Source organism: Neophocaena asiaeorientalis, unplaced genomic scaffold (genome assembly GCF_003031525.2).
Source record: "Neophocaena asiaeorientalis asiaeorientalis breed wild unplaced genomic scaffold, Neophocaena_asiaeorientalis_V1.1 scaffold704, whole genome shotgun sequence".
NCBI classification, from domain to species: Eukaryota; Metazoa; Chordata; class Mammalia; order Artiodactyla; family Phocoenidae; genus Neophocaena; species Neophocaena asiaeorientalis.
The window spans coordinates 1,945,506-1,968,675 of NW_020175050.1; the positions used below are offsets into that span (position 1 = coordinate 1,945,506).

The 23,170-nt window shown below is 37.4% G+C and overlaps 1 protein-coding gene across 1 annotated transcript in view; it reads right to left on the minus strand.

Annotated features, from left to right (window-relative positions):
• Nucleotides 1-23,170, minus strand: part of PACRG (parkin coregulated) — a gene marked incomplete at its 5' end in the record, with an annotated part of 428,573 nt that overhangs the window by 228,483 nt on the left and 176,920 nt on the right. The window lies entirely within an intron of this gene.

The window sequence follows — 23,170 nt, forward strand, 5'->3', positions numbered from 1 at the left end:
TCATATATATATATATATATATAAAAGAATAAAATGGGAAAGAAACAGTTGAAAGGAGACTAACATCTGAATTTCTAACAAAAATCTAATAGGTATTGCACATTAATATATTCTTGTGAGATATGTCTCTTCAGGACCTGGCAAATATGAGAGTAAGGGGTAAAATATGATTCCATGGATGTCTCCTGGAGCCTGCATGTCAGGTAGAATGTTGGTGCCATCAGGAAAAAATGGGGAAGACACACACTGAGCTGAACCTAAACAGACCATGGACCCCTCAGAATTAAAATATCCCAAACTCTCCTCTGCTTCTTCTGGGGCCAGAGACATACCACTTTTCCTCTGCTTCTTCTGGGACCAGAGGTATACCACTTTTCCACTTCTATATACATCACTCGCAATAATGCTTGCATGACCTTTTGTCCAGATCTTTGCAATAGTATCAAGCACTATAAGGAATAGGAACAAAATTTCCAGAACAGAGCAAAGAGATGGCACTTTGGCAGCTGTTCACATGTAGATTTGCTCTAGCCTGGGTCCTCTACTATCTAGAGTATCCATGACCTGACTTTCTACCCGCAAGGTGACAGGAGTGATGGTGATATCATGGATGGAAAGAGGCCAACAGACAGACTGTGGATATAACACACCTACAGAGCAAAGGATGCAGTGTTCCCAGTAAGAGGTGCAAATTTCCCTGATTTTCATGTCCTTATGAAGGTACCCAGCTTCCAATTATCACTATATATATATATATATATACATATATATATAATTAAGTGAGGAGCCCACCAAGACCTCAGAGAAACCTTTTTACATTAGGAGGTTTTCATACCCTCCAGTTGTCTCCCAGCATTCTGGAGTTTCTAGCCATGTGCCTGCCTGGGCCTGGGTGTGAGTAACTGATAACAACCCAACCACATTTCTGAGTGCTTACTATAAGTCCGGGTGAATCAAATGTCCTACAATTCTCCAAGCAGGAGGTCTGTCTCCAGACTGCTCATGAACTACCCAGCCAACTAAGGAAGTAAGCACTCAGATTCGAATATTCATGCCCTTTGGGAAGTGGAGCTTGGAAAATGAATCCTAAATGGAGGTATGTACAGATACGTTTTACTTTATATTTCTTCGATAGTTGTAAAAGTTGCTTTATTCATAGTAAAAGTTTATGAAGTATATATTTAATACCAACCTTCTCAAGGATTGTTGTGTATTTGAGAACATTTTAGAACATTATTTTGCACAATTAAAAATATATCGTTACATCATTCAGCTCCAAAAGTATTATACAATGTTGTTACCTATAATTTTACCTTGTAACTTAACTTCATAATAAAAGTGTCATCTGTACTATATTTTGACTTGTACTTTTGATATTTTGCTAAATTTTTAAGCCCATTGTCACAGTTTTACATATGTCTCTTATAAAGTAGAAAATCATTAAATTTTCTACTTTAATATGATCTAAGACTTTGTATTTTAATATATTAAGCATTCACATTTATGGCTATGTCTAGTTAACTTCTGTCATCTTATTTTTTTGGTCTCTGAATTTCATTTTTCATTTACTTTTTCCTTTCAACTTTGTATTTTTGTTATGTGGATTGTTTTCTTTACATTTTTGTGTCTGATGATTTGAAAGATAAAGCCTGTTTAAATATTTTATTGGAGCTATCTCACAGTGTTCTCAAATATTTTAAAACATATGTATCTTAGTTAAAAATCTAAGTTAAAAATCTCCTACTAAGATTACTGACATGCCAATTTTTCTTTGGAATTTTGTTGGTTTTTTGGTATGATTTGGGGCAACAATTCCAACATCAACAACAGCAACAAAAAAGAGCCAAGTTTATGATACCAGACACTACTGTAAATACTTATGTGTATTAGTTCACTTAATCCTCATAACAGTTCTAAGAGGTAGGTATTACTGGCATCCCAATTTTCAGTATAAGTAAACGGAGGCACAGAGAGGTTTAATAACTTGCCTAAGGTTTGCAGCTAGTTAGTGCTAGAGCTGGATTCAAGCCCAAGCTGTCTGGCTGCAGGACATGATAGTACTTATCAGGCTATGTTGTGAGGCACATCAGGGTTCAGCATTATTGTAATCTCCTTGTAAACTGGTCCCTTTATCCTCCTGTCTTTATCCTCTTTATCATTATTAATGCAGTCTGTCTTAGTCTAATCTAACTCTAATATTGCTATCACTGTTTTGTCTACTTTATCTTTCTCTATATTTTACTTTCTTCCTTCCTCTGACATTATGTTTAAGAATATCTTTTTTAGGTGGAGCACCAGAAGCAAAGCCGTGAGAAGGCTGGAGGGAGCGGGTACCCCTTCCGCGGGCCATGTCTGGTTGTCACACTCTGGAGGGAGACTATTGCTTACTGCAGTGCTGCGTGCAGGACAAGGAACATCCAAGATACCTGATCCCAGAGATTTGCAAACGGTTTTACCATTTGGGCTGGGTCACTGGGACTGGAGTAGGAATTAGCTTGAAGCATGGCCGTGTGGCTGACAGGATGTTGGTGCTCCAGCCGGGTCTCAGGCCTGAGCCTCTGAGGTGGGAGAGCCAAGTTCAGGACATTGGACCACCAGAGACCTCCGGGCCCCATGTAATATCAATCGGCGAGAGCGCTCCAGAGATCTCTGTCTCAATGCTAACACCCGGCTCCACCCAAAGGGCAGCAGGCTCCAGGGCTGGACGTCCCATGACAAACAACTAGCAACACAGGAACACAACCTGATCCATTAGCAGTGAGGCTGCCTAAAATCATACTAAGTTCACAGACACCCTAAAACACCAACGGACGCAGCCCTGCCCACCAGAAAGACAAGATCCAGCCCCACCCACCAGAAAACAGGCACCAGTCCCCTCCACTAGGAAGCCTACACAAGCCCCTAAAACAACCTTACCCAAGGGAGGCAGACACCAAAAACAACGGGAACTACAAACCTGCAGCCTGCGAAAAGGAGACCCCAAACACAGTAAATTAAGCAAAATGGGAAGACAGAAATATGCAGCAGATGAAGGAGCAATGTAAAAACGCATCAGACCAAACAAATGAAGAGGAAATAGACAGTCTACCTGAAAAAGAATTCAGAGTAATGATAGTAAAGATGATCCAAAATTTTGGAAATAGAATGGAGAAAATACAAGAAATGTTTAACAAGGACGTAGTAGACCTAAAGAGCAAACAAACAATGATAAACAACACAATAAATGAAATTAAAAATTCTCTAGAAGGAATCGATAGCAGAATAACTGATGGAGAAGAACAGATAAGTGATCCGGAAGATAAAATAGTGGAAATGACTACTGCAGAGCAGAATAATGAAAAGAACTGAGGACAGTCTCAGAGCCTCTGGGACAACATTAAACACACAAACATTCGAATTATAGGGGTTCCAGAAGAGGACAGAAGAAAAAGGGTCTGAGAAAATATTTGAAGAGATTATAGTTGAAAACTTCCCTAACATGGGAAAGGAAATAGTTAATCAAGTCCAGGAAGCACAAAGAGTCCCATACAGGATAAAACCAAGGAGAAACATGCCAAGACACATATTAATCAAACTATCAGAAATTAAATACAATGAAAAAATATTAAAAGCAGTAAGGGAAAAGCAACAAATAACATACAAGGAAATCTCCATAAGGTTAATAGCTGATCTTTCAGCAGAAACTCTGCAAGTTAGAAGGGAGTGGCAGGACACATTTAAAGCGATGAAAGGGAAAAACCTACAACCAAGATTCCTCTACCCAGCAAAGATCTGATTCAGAATCGACAGAGAAATTAAAATCTTTACAGATGAGCAAAAGCTAAGAGAATTCAGCACTATCAAACCAGCTTTACAACAAATGCTAATGGAACTTCTCTAAGCAGGAAACACAAGAGAAGGAAAAGACCTACAATAACAAACCCAGAACAATTAAGAAAATGGTAATAGGAACATACATATCGATAACTACCTTAAATGTAAATGGATTAAATGCTCCAACCAAACGACACAGACTGGCTGAATGGACCCATATACATATGCTGTCTACAAGAGACCCAGTTCAGACCTAGGGACACATACAGGTTGAAAGTAAGAGGACGGAAAAAGATATTCCATGTAAATGGAAATCAAAAGAAAGCTGGAGTAGCAATTGTCATATCTGACAAAATAGACTTTAAAATAAAGACTATTTCAAGAGACAAAGAAGGCCACTACATAATGATCAAGGGATCGATCCAAGAAGAAGATATAACAATTGTAAATATTTATGCACCCAACAAAGATCACCTAAATACATAAGGCAAATGCTAACAGCCATAAAAGGGGAAATCGACAGTAACACACTCATAGTAGGGGACTTTTCACCAATGGACAGATCATCCAAAAAGAAAATAAATAAGGAAACACAAGCTTTAAATGACACATTAGACCAGATGGGCCTAATTGCTATTTATAGGATATTCCATCCAAAAACCAAAGAATACACTTTCTTCTCTAGTGCTCATGGAACATTCTCTAGAATAGATCATATCTTGGGTCACAAATCAAGTAAATTTAAGAAAATTGAAATCGTATCAAGTATCTCTTCAGACCACAATGCTATGAGACTAGATATCAATTACAAGAAAAAAACTAAAAATTCCAACACATGTAGGCTAAACAATACACTACTAAATAAACAACAGTTCACTGAAGAAATCAAAGAGGAAATCAAAAAATACCTAGAAACAAATGACAAATCAGGCGAATCCTATCAAACATTTAGAGGAGAGATAAAACCTATCATTCTCAAACTCTTCCAAAACATAGCATAGGGAGGAACACTCCCAAACTCATTTTATGAGGCTACCATCACCCTGATACCAGAACCAGACAAAGATGCCGCAAAAAAAGAAAACTACAAACCAATATCACTGATGAACATAGACTTCAATATACAGAAAGCAATCAATGTGCTACACCATATTAACAAATTGAAAGAGAAAAACCATATGATCATCTCAATAGATGCAGAGAAAGCTTTAGACAAAATTCAACACCCATTTATGATAAAAACCCTCCAGAAAGTAAGCATAGAGGGAACTTGCCTCAACATAATAAAGGGCATATATGACAAGCCCACAGCAAACATCATCGTCAATGGTGAAAAGCTGAAAGCATTTCCACTAAGATCAGGAACAAATATTATTCAACATAGCTTTGGAAGTTTTAACCACAGGAATCAGAGAAGAAAAAAAAAATAAAAGGAATGCAAATAAGAAAAGAAGAAGTAAAGCTGTCACTGTTTGCAGATGACATGATACTATACATAGAGAATCCTAAGACTCTACAAGAAAACAATGAATTTGGTAAAGTAGCAGGATACAAAATTAATGCAGAGAAATCTCTTGCATTCCTATAACAGAACTAGAACAAAAAATTTCACAATTTGTATGGAAACACAAAAGACCCCGAATATCCAAAGCAATACTGAGAAAGAAAAACGGAGCTGGGGGAGTCAGGCTCCCAGACTTCAGACTATACAACAAAGCTACAGTAATCAAGACAGTATGGTACTGGCACAAAAACAGAAATATAGATCAGTGGAACAGGATGGAAAGCCCAGAGATAAACCCACACACATATGGTCACCTTATCTTGACAAAGGAGGCAAGAATATACAATGGAGAAAAGACAGCCCTTCAATAAGTGGTGCTGGGAAAACTGGACAGCTATATGTAAAAGAATGAAATTAGAACACTCCCTAGCACCATACACAAAAATAAGCTCAAAATGGATTAAAGAGGGCTTCCTGGGTGGCGCAGTGGTTGAGATTCCGCCTGCCGATGCATGGGACACGGGTTCGTGCCCCGGTCCAGGAAGATCCCACATGCCGTGGAGTGGCTAGGCCCGTGAGCCATGCCTGCTGAGTCTGTGCATCCAGAGCCTGTGCTCTGCAAGGAGAGAGGTCACAACAGTGAGAGGCCCGCGTACCACAAAAAAAAAAAAAAAAAAAAAAAAAAAAAAAGGGTAAAAAACACAAATGGAAGCCACAACACACAGCAAGATCCTTTTTGACCCACCTCCTAGACAAATGGACATAAAAACAAAAATAAACAAATGGGACCTAATGAAACTTAAAAGCTTTTGCACAGCAAAGGAAACCATAAACAAGATCAAAAGACAACCCTCAGAATAGGAGAAAATATTTGCAAATGAAGCAACTGACCAAGGATTAATCTCCAAAATTTAGAAGCACCTCATGCAGCTCTGTATAAAAGAAAACAACCCAATCCAAAAATGGGCAGAAGCTTTAAACAGACATTTCTCCAAAGAGGATATACAGATTGCCAACAAACACATGAAATGATGCTCACTATCACTAGTCATTAGAGAAATGCAAATCACAACTACAATGAGGTATCACCTCACACCAGTCAGAATGGCCATCATCAAAACATCTACAAACAATAAATGCTAGAGAGGGTGTGGAGAAAAGCGAACCCTCTTGCACTGTTGGTGGGAACGTAAAGTGACACAGCCACTATGGAGAACAGTATGGAGGTTCCTTAAAAAACTAAAAATAGAACTACTATACAACCCAGCAATCCCATTACTGAGTATATACCCTGAGAAAACCATAATTCAAAAAGAGTCATGTACCACAATGTTCATTGCAGCTCTATTTGCAATAGCCAGGACATGGAAGCAACCTAGGTGTCCACTACAGATGAATGGATAAAGAAGTTGTGGTACATATATATAATGGAATATTACTCAGCCATAAAAAGAAACGAAACTGAGTTATTTGTAGTGAGGTGGATGGACCTAGGGTCTGTCATACAGAGTGAAGTAAGTCAGAAAGAGAAAAACAAATACCGTATGCTAACACATATATATGGAATCTAAAAAACAATCAAAATTGTTCTGATGAAACTAGGGGCAGGACAGCAATAAAGACCCAGATGTAGAAAATGGACTTGAGGACACAGGGAGGGGGAAGGGTAAACTGGGATGAAGTGAGAGAGTATCATTGACATATATACATTACCAAATGTAAAATAGATAGCTAGTGGGAAGCAGCAGCATAGCACAGGGAGATCAGCTTGGTGCTTTGTGACCACCTAGAGGGGTGGGATAGGGAAGGTGGGAGGGAGATGCAAGAGGGATGAGATATGGGGATATATGTATACATAGAGCTGATTCACTTTGTTATACAGCAGAAACTAACACAGCAATGTAAAGCAATTATACTCCAATAAAGATGTTTAAAAAAATAAAAGAATATCTTTTCTAAGTAGCTTATAGTTGGATTTGTTTTTTCCTCTCTCATTTTGTAATATGTCTTCAAACAACAAATATCAAGCATACATATGATTCTTAATTTCAAAAGTTTTGAAAAAGAAAGAAAAGCAATGGGAGCAAGGATAAAGGAAAAGAAAAAAAAGAGGGAGCATTTGAAAGACAGTAAAATTGAATGAAAGACTGAGTGAAAGAGACTGAGAAAGAAAAAGATTTTCTCTGTGTCTTTAACTCCTCCTAGCTCACTGACCACAGCAGTTCTTTCATACCAGAAATTCTTGTAAGTTCTTCTTCTGACCTGTTTATCAATTATTTGGCATGTCTACTTCACTCAGATCTATTGTCTTAATGGAATAACAAATTGCCACTATAGTTTGAGGTCAAAAACTTCTTTAAACACTGTAGACATTTCTCTACTTGCCACAGAGTGACTTTTTTGTACATAACTCTTTTCTGTTTGCATATCTTCTGTTTCCTCTTTATTATTTTAATATTGTTTCAGTTGATGGACTTGGCTAGGGCTTGGGAAACATTCTCGCATTCCATTTACAATCAGGAGCTTTGCCTGTATTTGTTTTGTTTTGTTTTTAATGATATATCTGACATGATATATCTGACTTCTCCTTAATGTATTTTTCTTTTTATCTGAAGAGCTCCTCCTAGCTACCACACCGTTTTCACATTGTTTTCCACAATAAAGGTATCAATGCTTCTTCACTCCCATCTCTCTTCAACCTGGGAGGCCCTGGTGGGACATTAGTCAGGAGCCACAGCAGGTCAGGACCCGAGCATATGCAGAAAGGAAATAGGAAGGAAAAAAGTGGACACAGGTAGATTAATTAAGAGACTGTTGCAGTAATCCGGGTAAAGAAATTTGGTGGCTTAGGGCAAGCTGGTAGTAAGCAAAATGGCAGAAAAGTGAATGAAATAAGGACTTGTTTGGAGATAGAATCGATCAAACTGCTGATGGATTGAATGCAGAATGTGAAGGAAGGAAATCAAGGATGAACTCCAGTGATGAGGGTGTGATGTCAAGGGGCCCAGAGAAAACAGTTTCACGAGGCCAATTACATCATGTTAGTGAGAGCTGAAAAGGGACCAAAGGATTGAACAAACAAAGGTCACTGGGAACGTGGGTTGTTCCCTTCACTGCATGCTGTCCTTCTGCAGCATTGTTCCCTGGAGACACTGGTGCCTTTTGTTCCCCAGACAGCTGGTGCATCACTCATTCCTCCTTAGAGACTTTCTTTGAATGCACTCCTCCCTTTCTCTCCAGACCTCTCAGTTGCTGGCAACTCCTTTCATCTAGATTTCAGTTCAGTGAGGCCCTCTTACCACTGCCTACTGCTCTGTTTGATTTCTTTGCGGTCCTTATCATTTATACATTGCAATTTCTTAAGTTCTGTTGTTCAGGGAACTTGTCATTGCCTAGAAGGGTGTTTGGCACACAACAGGTGAATACTCAATAAGCATGTGTTTGAATTTTAATTCTGACCTTTTGAATATGTCCTCCGAGCTAACTCTGAGAAGCATACTCAGCTAAGGAACAATGGCCAGATGATGAATGGCCACATCTAGAGCTGAGGGCGGGGACCATGGCAGAGCGCACAGAGGGCTGGTGCTGAGCACTGACCCTGTAGCGTGAAGAAGCACGTACATTTCTATAAACTTAGGTATCCCACAAATAAAATGCCATGTTTTCTCTATTAAGATTGCAGTAATTATTCACATTTCAGGAATTTTGTGAGTATTTTAACAGACAATCAGGATGGGCTTCTTGGTACTTCTATTTACCCTCATTTCACTAGAAATCACTTAGGGTTTAATTTGCTATTCTGTTTACCTTTAAAACTTTAGAAGGGAAAGTTTCTGTTGTTCGTAGTATCATCAAAAACAAACATATTAATGTACATCTATAATTAATATATTGGAATAATACAAGATCGTCTTTCTAAAGTATATAGATGTTGAGAATAATTCAAGATTAAAACAAAATTTTAAACTAGAGATAAATTAGGAGATCCCTTATTTATCTTTGTGTGTGTATTTGCCAGATGGTGACTACTATCCCTTACAGGTCTTCTAAATTCCTGGCTTCATTTATTCATTTAAACTTACAAAAGATAATTTTTACTGTTTATTTAGCAATAAACCTTTTTCAGTTATGTAAATTATTTTTCTTCTAAGATAATTTCTTAGTAACAAATATTATACTTTATATTTCTTTACTATTACTGTAAAAATAGCAGGTTTCAAACTTTTATAAAATTTGGGAATCTTTCTTCAAAGTTTATGCAAGAATTCCAGAATTAAAAGAAAACTGTATGAAGTGAGACAAAGAACAAGGGCTGTTTTAAACATATCAGATAAAATTTCATGGTAAAATGCTGATTGATGACAGCTTGGATATTAACTCCAGAAACATCAAGTATTTTACTCACAGAATCTCTCTCTTTTAAATTTATGTTTTATAACTTTTTAAAGATCACATAGTACCTACAAGTTGATCTTTTGGCCAAAAGAAATCTTACAGTGACTTTTGGCCAAAAGCAATACAATTCTAACTTCACCTGTCCTATCAGATATGCCTTTTTACCCCCATAACAAATGTGCCAGGTAGTAACGCTGCACTAAGAGGTCAGAAAAACGATGAGGTAATGATTTTCATTAAAAAAACTCAAATCGGAAACTTACTCTTACACTTTCCGTATCCTTGCTTCAATTAGCAAATGGAATATCATTTACAATATCTGTTATTACAAGTCCTGTAGTAATAACCGAGAATCTTGCTTAGAATCACAAAAATCTGAAAAAGTGTACTTATCTATTAACATACTATGACCTCATTTAGCCTTATTATGACATTTCTAAAATAAAGTTTTAACTTACTCTTTTCAATCCTTAAGGCAGCTGTTGAACTACTGCAAGAGGTCTTACAAGTTATATAGGCAATAAGCATGGTTGCAGATGATATATATATTTCAAACATGGATGCACTTTTCTTTTTCAAATGTGTGGATGTGTTTGTGATGAGTCACTGAAAATAATTTATGCCGTTTTACATTTTCTCAATGATACCGAATATATAACTAAAATCCTATAATAGTACATGATGAAAAACTAAGAATTTTTAACATGAAAAATGTTCTTTGGTGTCAAAAAGGACATTTCTTGCAGGATGGCAGACAAGGATAGTGTGGATCCTTAAACTGTTATAAAGTCTAATAAACACCAAAATGTGTTAAATTCAAAGTTGAGGTCAGGAAATCCTCAGATGCTAGAGATAAAGACAAAAACAAGAGTCACAGGGTAATGCCACATGACCCTAGGCTGTGTCAGACACAGACCAGATCAGAAGACTGGAAATGAGCTTTTAAAGTCTCAGGAGTTCGGGAAAACAGGGTGCTTCGCAACAAAAGGGCTGAAACTCCTGCACCCAACAGGACCCTTGAAGGGCTGTCCCACTTGTGAAAAGAGGACCAGAAACTCTCTTCCCATGAGTTTGTGGAAATAGAAAGAGAGCTTAATGTTTGACAAAGCTCTTGATGGGAAAAACTTCATCTGAGAAACAGAAACCCAAAGGAATTAAGGAATTAATCAAGGAAGTCAAGGAATTAAGAAAAAAGAATTGTTTTCTGACCACTGAAAGGAAACTTTTGGGGCCCAGATAAAAGCAAATACAAAAATGTTAATACTTGCATAACAGAAAATATATAGTATCATTAACCTTAAAATCCAATAGTTGTTTGGAGAATAGATTGGCTGCAAATGAAAAGAGAAGAGGGGTCTGGATCACAGAACTGAGGGACCAACACAGAGTCAGCACAGGGAGATAGGGCAATGGAAAAGGTGCAGATAAGTCCCAACCTGAGATGCTCCCACGCTTGATTCATGGGAGCTCCAGAGAGGACAGAGTATGGAGAAAGGAGGATCTGGAGAAATAATGGTTGAGACTCTTTCAAAATTGAATAAAGATGTGAATTTTCAGATTGAAGATGCATATATAGATACCTTTTTGATAGAAAAACTATAAAACTCCAAAGTCAAGGAAAAGATTTAAAAGCAACTAGAAACAAAAGGCAGATTACATATAAAGGATCAAAATTAGACTGAAATTACATTTCTCATTAATAAAATAGAGGCCAGAAGACAGGGTAAGAATCTTTCAATGTGCTGAAAGAACAGTAATTGTTAATCTTCAATACAATACTCAGCTAAATCACCATTCAAAAATAAAGACAAATTAAATGTATTTGACCAAGACACAAGACTGAGAGGTTTTTTGTTTGTTTGTTTGTTTTAACCCAAGGATCATCATCCTAACCAAAGGATAAAATTTACTAAAAAGTGGAATGAACACAGGACAAAGAAGTGCGACTGAAGAGATAATAGTATACAAATTGTCAAACAAATTAATAAGACTAAATAAGCATTGACTACAAAAAATGTAAAAATTATTAATTACAATGATTTAAAAGTGAATCTGTAGATACTAGGAAGGAAAAGTACAGAAGATGAGAGAAAAGTGATCTGAGTCAAAGTAAGGTCCTTTTATTGATAGGGATGAGGATAAAATTATTAACTTTAGACTTAATTAAGCATATTAAAGTGAAAAGATACACATTGAAAGAATAGAAATAAAATTAACTTTCAAGAACATGGAATGTAGTAGAGGGAATAAAGCTCTAGCAACCTTACAGAAGGCTGACTAAACATCCCACCTGCCTCCAGCAGAAAACAGGGAGAGAAGAAAATACATAGGATTAATCCAAATATATAAGTAATCATAGTAAGTGTAAATGGATTAAATTCTCTTGTTAAAAGATTCTCAAAAGAGGGGAAATATACTTTAGTTATAAATTTGTTTGTAAGAGGTACATTCAAAATATAATGTCAGAGAAAGATGGAAAATAAAGGTATGGTAAAAAATGATAATAAGTGTGATGTAGGATAAATTCCTTGAAGAGAAACTGCTTTATCAAAGGGGGGATATATATATATATCCCTGATATATATATATATATATGCAGTATATATGTATTTGCAATTTTGATAAATATTGCCAAGTGGTGTTTCACAGGGATGATACTAAATTATATTTCCATCAGCAAAATATGAAAGTACCTGTTCCTTCATTGCCTATCCAAAGAGAATGCTAACAAAGTTTGATTTTTGACAGTATTATAGGTAAAATGGTATTTCCCTGTTATTTTAACTTGTATTTCTCTTACCACGAGAATAATCACATTTTAAAGATATTTTTGAAAGTCATTCTTATATCCTTTTCTGTGAATTGTATTTTCATATCCTTTGCCTTTTTTTTTTTCACTCTGGTATTGACCTTTTTTTTTTAGGAGCTGTTTTATATAACGGGGATTCATCTTTTGTGTGTGATAGGAGTTTCAATTTTTTCTTTTGTCATGCAGAATTTTTGTTTTAGAATGTATTAGTTTTTTATGGGTCCTGAAGTTTGAGTCATCATTAGAAAAGTTTTCCTCCATTTTGTAGCAGAAAGAATAGAAACAATTAGAAAAGACAATTTATAATTGTTTACTCTAGTACTTTTAAGATTTCTTTTCTTTACATTTAAATCATTAATCCATTTGTAACTTTTCTTGGTGTAGGTATGAAGTATGCTTCCAATGGCAACTTTTTTCCAAGTGGCTACCCAGTTGTTCCAATGTATTTATTTAATAGTCTTCTACTGGTTATAAGTTTCACTTTATCAGAAAGCCCTATGTCTTGGCTTTCTATTCTATTACGTTGGCCTTTCTCATTCATGAACCAGTACTATTTTAACTATCACAACTGTTTAATAGATTTTAATATCTTGTAGGCTAGTCCCCCTATTATTACCTTTTCTATTCTGTTCTATTATCATAATTTGTTTACTTTTCAATATGAAATTTAGGCATAAATTTTAGACATAACGTTTACTTAATGGATCTATATAAAAACTTGCATTCAATAATTAGATAAAACACATTCTTTACAAGCATACATGAGAGAGTTTAGAAAACTAAATGAATGCTAAGCCACAAAGTAAGTCACAAGAAATTCCAAAATACCTTTGCTATATGTAAAATTTTTTGAAGAAAATTAAATAAAATAACAAATCACTAACTAAAAGATAGCCGAACTTTAACCTCCATACATTTGGAAACTTAAAAACATTTTAAATTACTCATAGATCAAAGAGAAAATCCTTATAGAAATAACAATGTGTTAAGAATTGAATCACAGTGAAATCAACCTGAAAGAAGAGAAAAATGCCCATTTATACAGACTATTTTTGAGAATAAAGAAAAGAGGAAAACTACACAGCTCACTATATGAAGACAGCATAACCTTGCCACTAAAATCAGATAACTACAGGCCAATCTCACCGAATCAAAATAAAATAACAGGCAAATTGAATTCAACAGCATGTTAAAAATTATGGCCAAATTGACTATATTGCAGAAATATCAGAATATTTCAACATCATGTTTAAATTTTTAAAGGATGAAAAATTAGATCATCTCAATAGATGCAGATAAAGCACTTGATAAAATCATTCATTAAAAAATAAAAATGCTAAGGAAAAGCCTACAGCAAATATCATACTTTATGGTGAAACTTCAGGAACGTTCCCATTATGGAAAAATCCATAGAAACCCATAGAAAAGAGACAAGAAGATTGTTATCATCGTTTCTATTCAACATCGTACTGGAGGTTCTAGCTAATGTAGAAAATAAGATACATACAAAGATTGGGGGGGAAAAAACCTCTTGTTATTTGAGGATGTTATGGCTATATAGTATACCGAGAGAATCTATAAGCAAGTTTAATTAGTAAGAGAGTTCAGAAAAACTGATGCATAAAAGATCAACACACTAAAAATAGTAGCATCCCTATATGCCATTAAAAATTATTTAGAAAATATATATTTTTTAATGTCCGCAGTAGCAAGAAATGAAGCAAACAAACCCTTTAAGGTAGCTAGTAATAAAACTAACAGTCAATACGCAAGACTTTATGGAGACAGTTACAAAAGATTATTGACAAGTATAAATGGAAAGCAAGAACGGTCTTCTATGAACAGATGAATATATAGACTATAATCATGGATGGGCAGACTGAAACTTATAAAGGTGGTGATTTTGTCCCAATTAATCTACAAATTCAACCTAAACTCAAGGCAGCTTCTTCATTCTTAAGGAGAGAAGCGGAAGATTTGAGAGGCTCAGTGACCTGTTGGGACCACTTTCCAAGCAGTGACAGAGTGAGAATCCAAACCCAGTGTTTCTTTCCACTGACCTGTTCACCATTTTTTCACTATCTTGATGGCTTGCTGTTTTACTACAAATACTGAAGGCTTTGTCTAGCTGGAAGATATTAATTACTGAGTAACAAATCTGGACTTGGGAATGGAGAATCAAATTATTTTACGGAATAACCTTATTTCAAGTTTCTGTCAGAAGTGTTAACAAGACAGCTAAAGGTCAGTTGTAAGCAGATCTCGAATTTATGCACACTTAACCTTTATTACTCAGGAATTGCGTGTTCCTAACTGCAGCAGTCAATGAGTGATGCTCTCAAGTGTAATAAATAAAAAGAAATAATTCCCAGGTAAAGGAATCTCCTACAACGTTTAAAATAGCATTTTTCCTTTTTTACATTGGGAGGGTGGATGAAAAGGAGTAAAATATGTATTCAACTACATCTTTGAAGTTTCTCTTTCATTTACCACATTTCTGTATAATGCTAAAAATAGTATAATTTTGTCAGGGGTGGAGAGGGAATAATTATATTTTGGGATAACTGAAGTTCATTAAATAGAAGAGCAAGAAATATATGATAGGCTTAAAAAGTTCTAGCACTGTTTTAGGAATTTAGACAGAGTTAGAAACAGATTATTTGTGGCTTTTACCATTGGTGTCAATTGCAAAGCACGGCATTATTTTACAAAAACTCTCTATGAATTAGATAATTTACTGTGAACTTCAATACACTCAACCAAATAAGTAGAATTAAAGAGGTTTGGAAAGGGTTGATTTAGGTCAAGTTAATGCTGTGAAGCAATTTTAAGAAGAAATTACTGTGGTAGCACTACTGGCTGTCTCTTACATCCGCATATAATTTTGCTATGTATATATTTTGCAGGGATTAGCTACAAATTTATTAAAGTTCTTTAGTCTCAGGAGTTCTTATATTTCTCAAATTTTACGCCTCCCCCCCCAAAAAAAGAACAAAGCAAAAAATATGCTCAATCACTGAACTAGTTATAGTGCTGTGTTGAATGTTGGAGTGATGGAGTTAGTGAATAGGAAAAGAACATGAAAGTGTGTTCAGAGAAATATGACTTCTTTCCTTGGATTCATATTTTACTATTAACAGTTTGTTGAAAAAGTAAATTAATGACACACTCCCTTTATGGAGAGCAGCCTGGGATTGGAATCAGGCAGATCTGTGTTCAAATCCAGCACTCGTATGTAGTGAGTTCTATCACTTTCAAACTGACTAGTAGAAAGTTACCGACCTTCTCTGGGGCTTAGTTCACCATTTATAAAAAGATACCTAATTCCCAGGTTTATCATAAGGATTACATGAGATACTCTGTGCTAAATGATGTTCGTTCCCTCTATTCTTTGCCAAGAATATAATACCAAAAGTTAAGTAATATTTCAAGGTGGTACATGAGTAAACACCAAATGAGGGGTACAGACCAAGAGGATATAGGAAGAAGCCCTAGTTTAGAGAAAGAGAGATAGTTATGGGTTGCAGTGAATAGGTACAGTTTCATTGGGGAGGGAAACCTTGTTAAGTCCTGCAGTATGAGAAGAGATCCGCATTCTGGACATACAACAGGCTACAAGTTCAGTTTAGGATATAGACTATGAGACCTCTGGGTGGACATGTTTCAGTACTAGTGACTTCAGAGTATTTCATAGAGATCATGGTCTCGTAAGAGTGTGAAGTGAGAAGATCTTCAAGAGAACCTGTGAGGACTGTCCTCAGTGAGAACAGAAGAGGCAGGGGACTTGGTCAGGGAGCTAAGAGAATCATGCAGAACAACCAGTGTTCATGAGCTTTGCATTAAGGAAAAATACGACTTGAATGCTTTATAACCCATCACAGTGGAAACAAACGATAATTATTTTATTGGAAATATGAAAACTGACAAAGTTATGAAATAAGGTACATAAATTGTGAAACTCGTCATGGTACTAATTGTTTCATGGCAGTATAAAAAATGTTTCTCAATGAGAGGACTATTTACAAAGGAACTTGAACCATCTCGTGGAGACCTATTATCACCACGTAGAAAGACTACGTTTCTCTATCTCAAATACTCATGCTAGGCCTGTGAGTGGCGTGGCAAACTTTCTGGTCTGTGAATCCATTCTCCATTCTGTGCAACATTCGGGGGAGGAGGGGAGTCATGAGCAGAGGAGGGTACCTGGGAAGAACCTATAGTTTAAAACATCTCCTCGGGCTTCCCAGGTGGCGCAGTGGTTGAGAGTCCGCCTGCCGATGCAGGGGACACGGGTTCATGTCCCAGTCCGGGAGGATCCCACATGCCACTGAGCGGCTGGTCCCGGTAGCCATGGCCGCTGAGCCTGCGCGTCCGGACCCTGCGCTCCGCAACAGGAGAGGCCACAACAGTGAGAGGCCTGCGTACCAAAAAAAAAAAACCAAAAAAACAGAAAACAAAAAAAAACTTCTCCACAGATTTATCAAAGTTTTATTTCATTTCTTTTTAGAAAAAAATACCCTTAGGTATGCTTCAGTTTACAGGTTGTTTATATCTTGAGGTAAAACTAAAATTAGAACATCTAATTGCTCTTCTCCAAGTACTGAAAGAATGGGACTGTGTACTTGGGTAAAGTGAAAAGAAAGGAGAGGTAATTTTGGGGCCCGGAGCCAACGGGAAAGGTTTCAGGGGAGATGCCACCAAACTACTAGAAAGCACTTCAGTTTGCCTGATCACGTTTTGGCGTTTGTAAGGCAAGCTGTTAACGTGAACTGTGCGTTCTCAGTAGGGAGGGAGGCAGGATGGAAGAGTAACGGCATGTGGCTCTGCCGTGGAGTCATGGCTCCTCCGTGACTAGCAGATGACCCCTCCCAAACTACTCCATCTCCTCACGTCTCAGCTTCCTCATCTGTAAAGTAGGACAGTAATAGTACCTGCCTCCCAGGGAATGCTGTGAGCCAATCCGTATAAAAAGCTGAGAACAGTGCCTGGGTGGTAGAAGGGATCAACAGGTGGACGCTATGAAACAAAGGAGCCCTCTGTTGTTTTCATTATTGAGTTACTTCTTTATCAACTGCAATTGTCAGTCTAGTTCCTCTATATTGACTACATTCTTTAAATTTTGCTCTGTTCCTTTGTAGAGGAAAAAAAATCTTCTGGGTGTACCAACATTTTCTTAAACTATTCTGGTCCTGCTGTCATTTTGTTTAAAGTGACTGAAGAACAGAAGTCATTTGTGAAGGACACAGAATATTGAGCCCAGAGAGCTCGCAGGTTAAAGCGGGGTGCACATCAACAGCTGCCAGTGATTCAGGGGACTTTCAAGTAGGTCAGAGTATCTTTATAGAAAATGACACCAGCTTTCTGTGTTTGCGTGGTATAACAATAAATCTAGGTGATAAAAACACAAAATGCTGAAAACTCCATCTTTATTATAAAAAACACTGTTATTCGTAGTAACGTATGAATGCAAATATGTATTACATAACATAAAAAGACGGCAAAAATGTATATAAGCTGGTCAAATAACCGTACCTAAAATCACTGATTCCATATTTATCAGCTGAAACCTTTGCGAATTTTTAAATGAAAAAATATTATCTGCCTCATTGAATCTCTGCTTCAGAGTGTAACCTTAGGCCACATACCTAAGTGTACTTCTTTCATAGCAGATGTGATATTGACAATCAAGTTATTTTGACATTTTAGAATTGTATACCAGTGACACATGGGAAAATATTCAATCTGTACACCAGGCTATAATTCCAGAAACAAGCATCTTATATCACAATATCTGAGCAGAGCTCTAAAAATGTTACTTTGTTTTCTTTGTCATGAGAAAGACTGAATTTCTATGTAGTATAAAGAGCATTTCCTTTAACTCAGTGAAAGTTACAGAGAAAATTCAAAACCACACAGAGTGAAAGGCTCATTTTCGTTCTTCTCATTATACAGTTTGGGGAGTTGGTATCTCTCTTCCTACAGTGAACTCTGCCTTCCCATGTCTGTTAAGACAGTTTCTTTAGAGAAGATCAAGCATTGCTATTTAGGAAGTTCTTTGCAATTCTGTTCTTTCTATCTCTAAATTCCTTGCACCACCTATTCTTTCTACTCCTGGGTTCTCTAGACTGTGCTTATTGCTTTTTGTTATTATTTTTACATGGCCACTTATGCAGATATTGTTATGCCATCATGTTTCATCTGCAACAAGGTTTCTGCAGAGATATCTGCATGCTCCCTACGGACAGGGACTGTGTTTGGTCCACTGTTGATGCCTAGTATCACTTGCCTCCTCTGAGTCTTAAAATTTGCTGAAGAAATGGATCATTTTTAGTTTGGGAGTAAAAACAACACTCTAGAGCAATGGTTGGTGAATACCCATTTCGCTGTACGACAAACATGGTCAGCTAAGATACCTGATTTGCAAATCCACAAAATATTTAATTTTTATTAAGAACTGTGGGATCCATAGTTTTAATGACTCTGCACCCAGGTCAGAGGGCCTTCCTTGTCCTCCACTCCAGGAGAGTGAAGTCTTTGTAGCACCAGTGTATTTTGTATATGCCTCAACCAGCATATTTATTAAAGCTTAAATATTTGTTTACATTCTGTCACCTGCACTAACTTGTGAGCCCTGGATGCCATATTCCATCCATTTTTTTGATCTGTAACATTTCATATTAATTCCTGGTGGATAGGCCACCTCATGTTTTTTGAATGAATTAATCAATGAGCAGATTCTCAAATGATCCCTTGACACCAGTCTCTCTTGTCTTTTGTTCATTCTTCAAAGTGCTGCCAGAACCTCCTTTCTAAAAATACATTCTGTTCTGTCACTTGTCTGCAAAATGTCCTTCACCAGATGTGTACAGGATACACCCTAACCTCTTCACTGTGGTGAACTCAGTTCTTCGGAATCTGTCCCCAAACTCTTTCCAGCTTCTCGTTCTGACGTTTTGCTCTCACAGCCTAAGTCCCAGTTACATCAAATATCTTACTCTTTGATGAATAGGTCCTGCTTTACTGTATGCCTGGAGTACTTTTTCATTTTTATGTTTATTTATCCTTTATGAAAACTTATGAATGCTGCATCCTTTCCACCTAAAAGTAGTTAAGATTATTTTGGAGACTAGTTAAGTAGATTTTGGAGCCTAAATCCCAATTCTCCTCCTGCTTCTGCCACTGATTACTTGTATGTCCTTGGGCAAGTCACCCCAGTGCCCTCATTAAAGTGGGGATAACAGAGGCATATACTTCTAATGTCTGTTGTACATAATACATTAGTTCTTTCATGCAAATCATCCAGAACAGTGTCAGGTACACGTTAACCATTATTATTATCGTTGAGCTCTTCTACCATAGCATTAGACACATTATATTATAATTACATAAGTAATTATTAAATGTGTATACCCAAATATTTACCTCTTTGGTGATATGAACTAGATCTCCTGTTGCCTTTCTAGCTGGAGTGGGGAAGGAGGAGGACGCTCCTTCCATCCGGGGATGGCATAGAGGTGGGGGAGGGGCAGATGGTGAAGAGCAGGTGGTTAGTGTTAGAGTCCCAGGACCTTCCACTCAGGATGGGAACCGAGTGTGTGTGTGTGTGTGTGTGCGTGCGCGCGTGTGCAGGCATGTGTGCTTATGGGTGTGTTGTAAACAACAAGAGAGGGTTGAGGGACATCCTAGGGTACATGAGTATAGTGCTTGCCAGCTGTGCTTGGTTTTTCACAGCACAGATCAGGGAAGTTTCAAGTCACAGCAGAGACTGGAGGTGATGGCTCCAAGCCAGACAGGATGGCAGACTCGGCTGAATCTCGGTAGCACCCCTGTGAGCTGAGCTTTGGGATCCAGCCAGCAGCTAAGCTTCAGAAGCAGCCATCAGGCATTATCAATGCCGAAAGTATAGACCAAGAACCAGTTTCAACCATGGATACCTCCGCAACAGATAAAAGGACAGAGGCCCACACCCAAGGACCCTGTGAGATGACCTATAAGCTCAACTGAACGTCTGTGGGAACGAAAAGAGGTTGATTCCAAACAGTGCATCACTCTTGGGAGGCCACCTGAGCTTCCTCCTGCACCTAGGTGACGCCCACTGGGAAGGAGGGATGGGGGCAACGGAAGGGAAACATTCAGACAGAATTGGTTTCAACTGCCTCTCTTCCCCCATCCCACATCTCTGAGTGAAAATGGAATCTCCAAAGCAAGAAGAGAACAACTACAGGCAATAAAGGGGCTACAATGTTTTGTACGTAGGTGGCGTTACTCCCAGCACCCGTCAGTACCCCAGGACACATGTGCGCGCACACACCCACACATACACTTGTTTACGATTTGTCTCTCATTAAGTCTGTCTCTCTTTATGACGGTTTCATATCTAGGCCACAACTTAGCACGTCACAGGGGCTGTCACGTAGACTTGGATGGATGGATGCATGCATGCATGCATGCATGGAAAAATGAGTAAACGAATGAATGGATTTATCTTTAATTTACTCCGTATCCTATCTGGATCAAATGTCCTCTATTTTAGTGTGTGTTTCTGGGAATTTCTGAAAAATATGTCAAGCAAGTATTGCTTTCAGACCTCCTGAATTTAGTCATCTGGGAGCAACGTGTCAGTTTGCATGAGTTTAAATCATTCATTTCAACCCCCTTTTGATTCACAAGTGAGAACCAGAATTCCACGTAGGGTAAAATGACTTGCCCAAAGGCAGAAAGTGATTGAATTGCCCACTCATCAACCCTAACTTATTTAGGCTCATTGTTCTTTTTTCCAGCTGAAAGGGGCCTTTGATTTCATTTAGTCTCCTGCACTTTCAGTTCATGAAACGTGTCAAACAAGGCCCAAATTATTAGGTCTATTAGATCCTGCCTCGTTCCAGGGTTACGTGTTATGACCTACAATATGCAGCCTGGCAGTTTTCAGAATGCTGGTGTTTGTTAGATTCAACACAGTGTATAGTTATATTCCAGCTCTCTTCAAGGCCTGGAAGTATGGGAAACAGGAGAGCTAAGGTATTCCTTAGTGTTAATTCCTGATAGGCTACATAGTTTTCATATATAGAGAGATGGAAAATAGAGAAGAAAAAATTGAACAAAATAAGTTTGAAAATATTTCAGATAGTTAAGCTTTCAGTCTTGCAATGTACTATCTGCATTAGCAACTCATTTTAGTAGATCCATTCAGCAAATTTGAGCAGATTGATTTAGTGAATTAAAATATTAATCATGTCATTATATTATGATTAGAGGTAAGGAACAACCAAAAGTAATTAAAATTCAAAATCATCAGTGAAGGTAGAGACCACATCTTTACTATCATTCCTTCCAGTGATGTGCTGGTAAATGTGTTAACTACTGGCTCCTGGAGAAGAGAGTTCTGATGAGTAGCATTTGATGATTTTTCTGGTATAAAAACTCCCACCATGGCCGGTTTCAATCTACCAATTTGAAATCAGTGGATGTGGAGTTGGGAAGAGACGCTGTCACAAGCCATAAGAAACCTTATGCCATGACTTACTGTATCTTAATAGAATTTTGGCTAATTCTATACATACAGAGATATATATGTCTCATATAAAAATTTCTCATATACTTCTCATACTATATACTTCTCATATCATATAACTTGATTGGCCATGAAAATCCACAAAATGTTGGATCTGTCTCCTGACTGCCTTTGATCTGTCTCCTGACTGCCCTGACACTCTGACCTTCTAAAGCACAGGTAGAGGTTAATATAAAAGTGATGCACATGGGGCTTCCCTGGTGGCGCAGTGGTTGAGAGTCCGCCTGCCGATGCAGGGGACACGGGTTCGTGCCCCGGTCCGGGAAGATCCCACATGCCGCAGAGCGGCTGGGCCCGTGAGCCGTGGCCACTGAGCCTGCGCGTCCGGAGACCGTGCTCCACAACGGGGGAGGCCACAACAGTGAGAGGCCCGCGTACCGCAAAAAAAAAAAAAAGTGATGCACATGTGATTCTGATTATGTATTTTACATCAGAACAAGACTTCATCTCCTTCACTCTAAATGAAATAAAAACAACTGGCTATACAAAGAAATAGGACCATGGAAACAACCTAAATGTCTATCAACAGGTGAATGGATAAAGAAGATATGGTACATATATACGAGAGAAAATTCTCAACCATAAAAAATAATGAAATCATGCCATTTGCAGTTACATGGATGGACCTAGAGATTATCATACTAAGCGAAGTAAGTCAGACAGAGAAAGATAAATACCACATGATATCATTTACATATGGAATCTAAAATATGACACAAATGAACTTATGTAAGACACAGAAACAGACTCACAGACATAGAGAACAGACTTGTGGTTGCCAAGGGGGAGGGGAGGTATGAGAGGGTTGGAATGGAAGTTTGGGACTAGCAGATGTAAACTATTATATATAGAATGGATAAACAGCAAGGTCCTATTATATAGCACAGGGAACTATATTCAATATCCTGTAATGAACCATAATGGAAAAGAATAATAAAAAAGAAAAAGGAAAATGCAAGCCAGTAAATAAATAAACTTTTTTCTACTAAAGTTGTTAAAATGGATTTTCCTCCTGGTTTTACAAAAGATCTGGCATCTTTTATGATCTGGTATCTTTTATGTGATTCTTTTTCCTTCC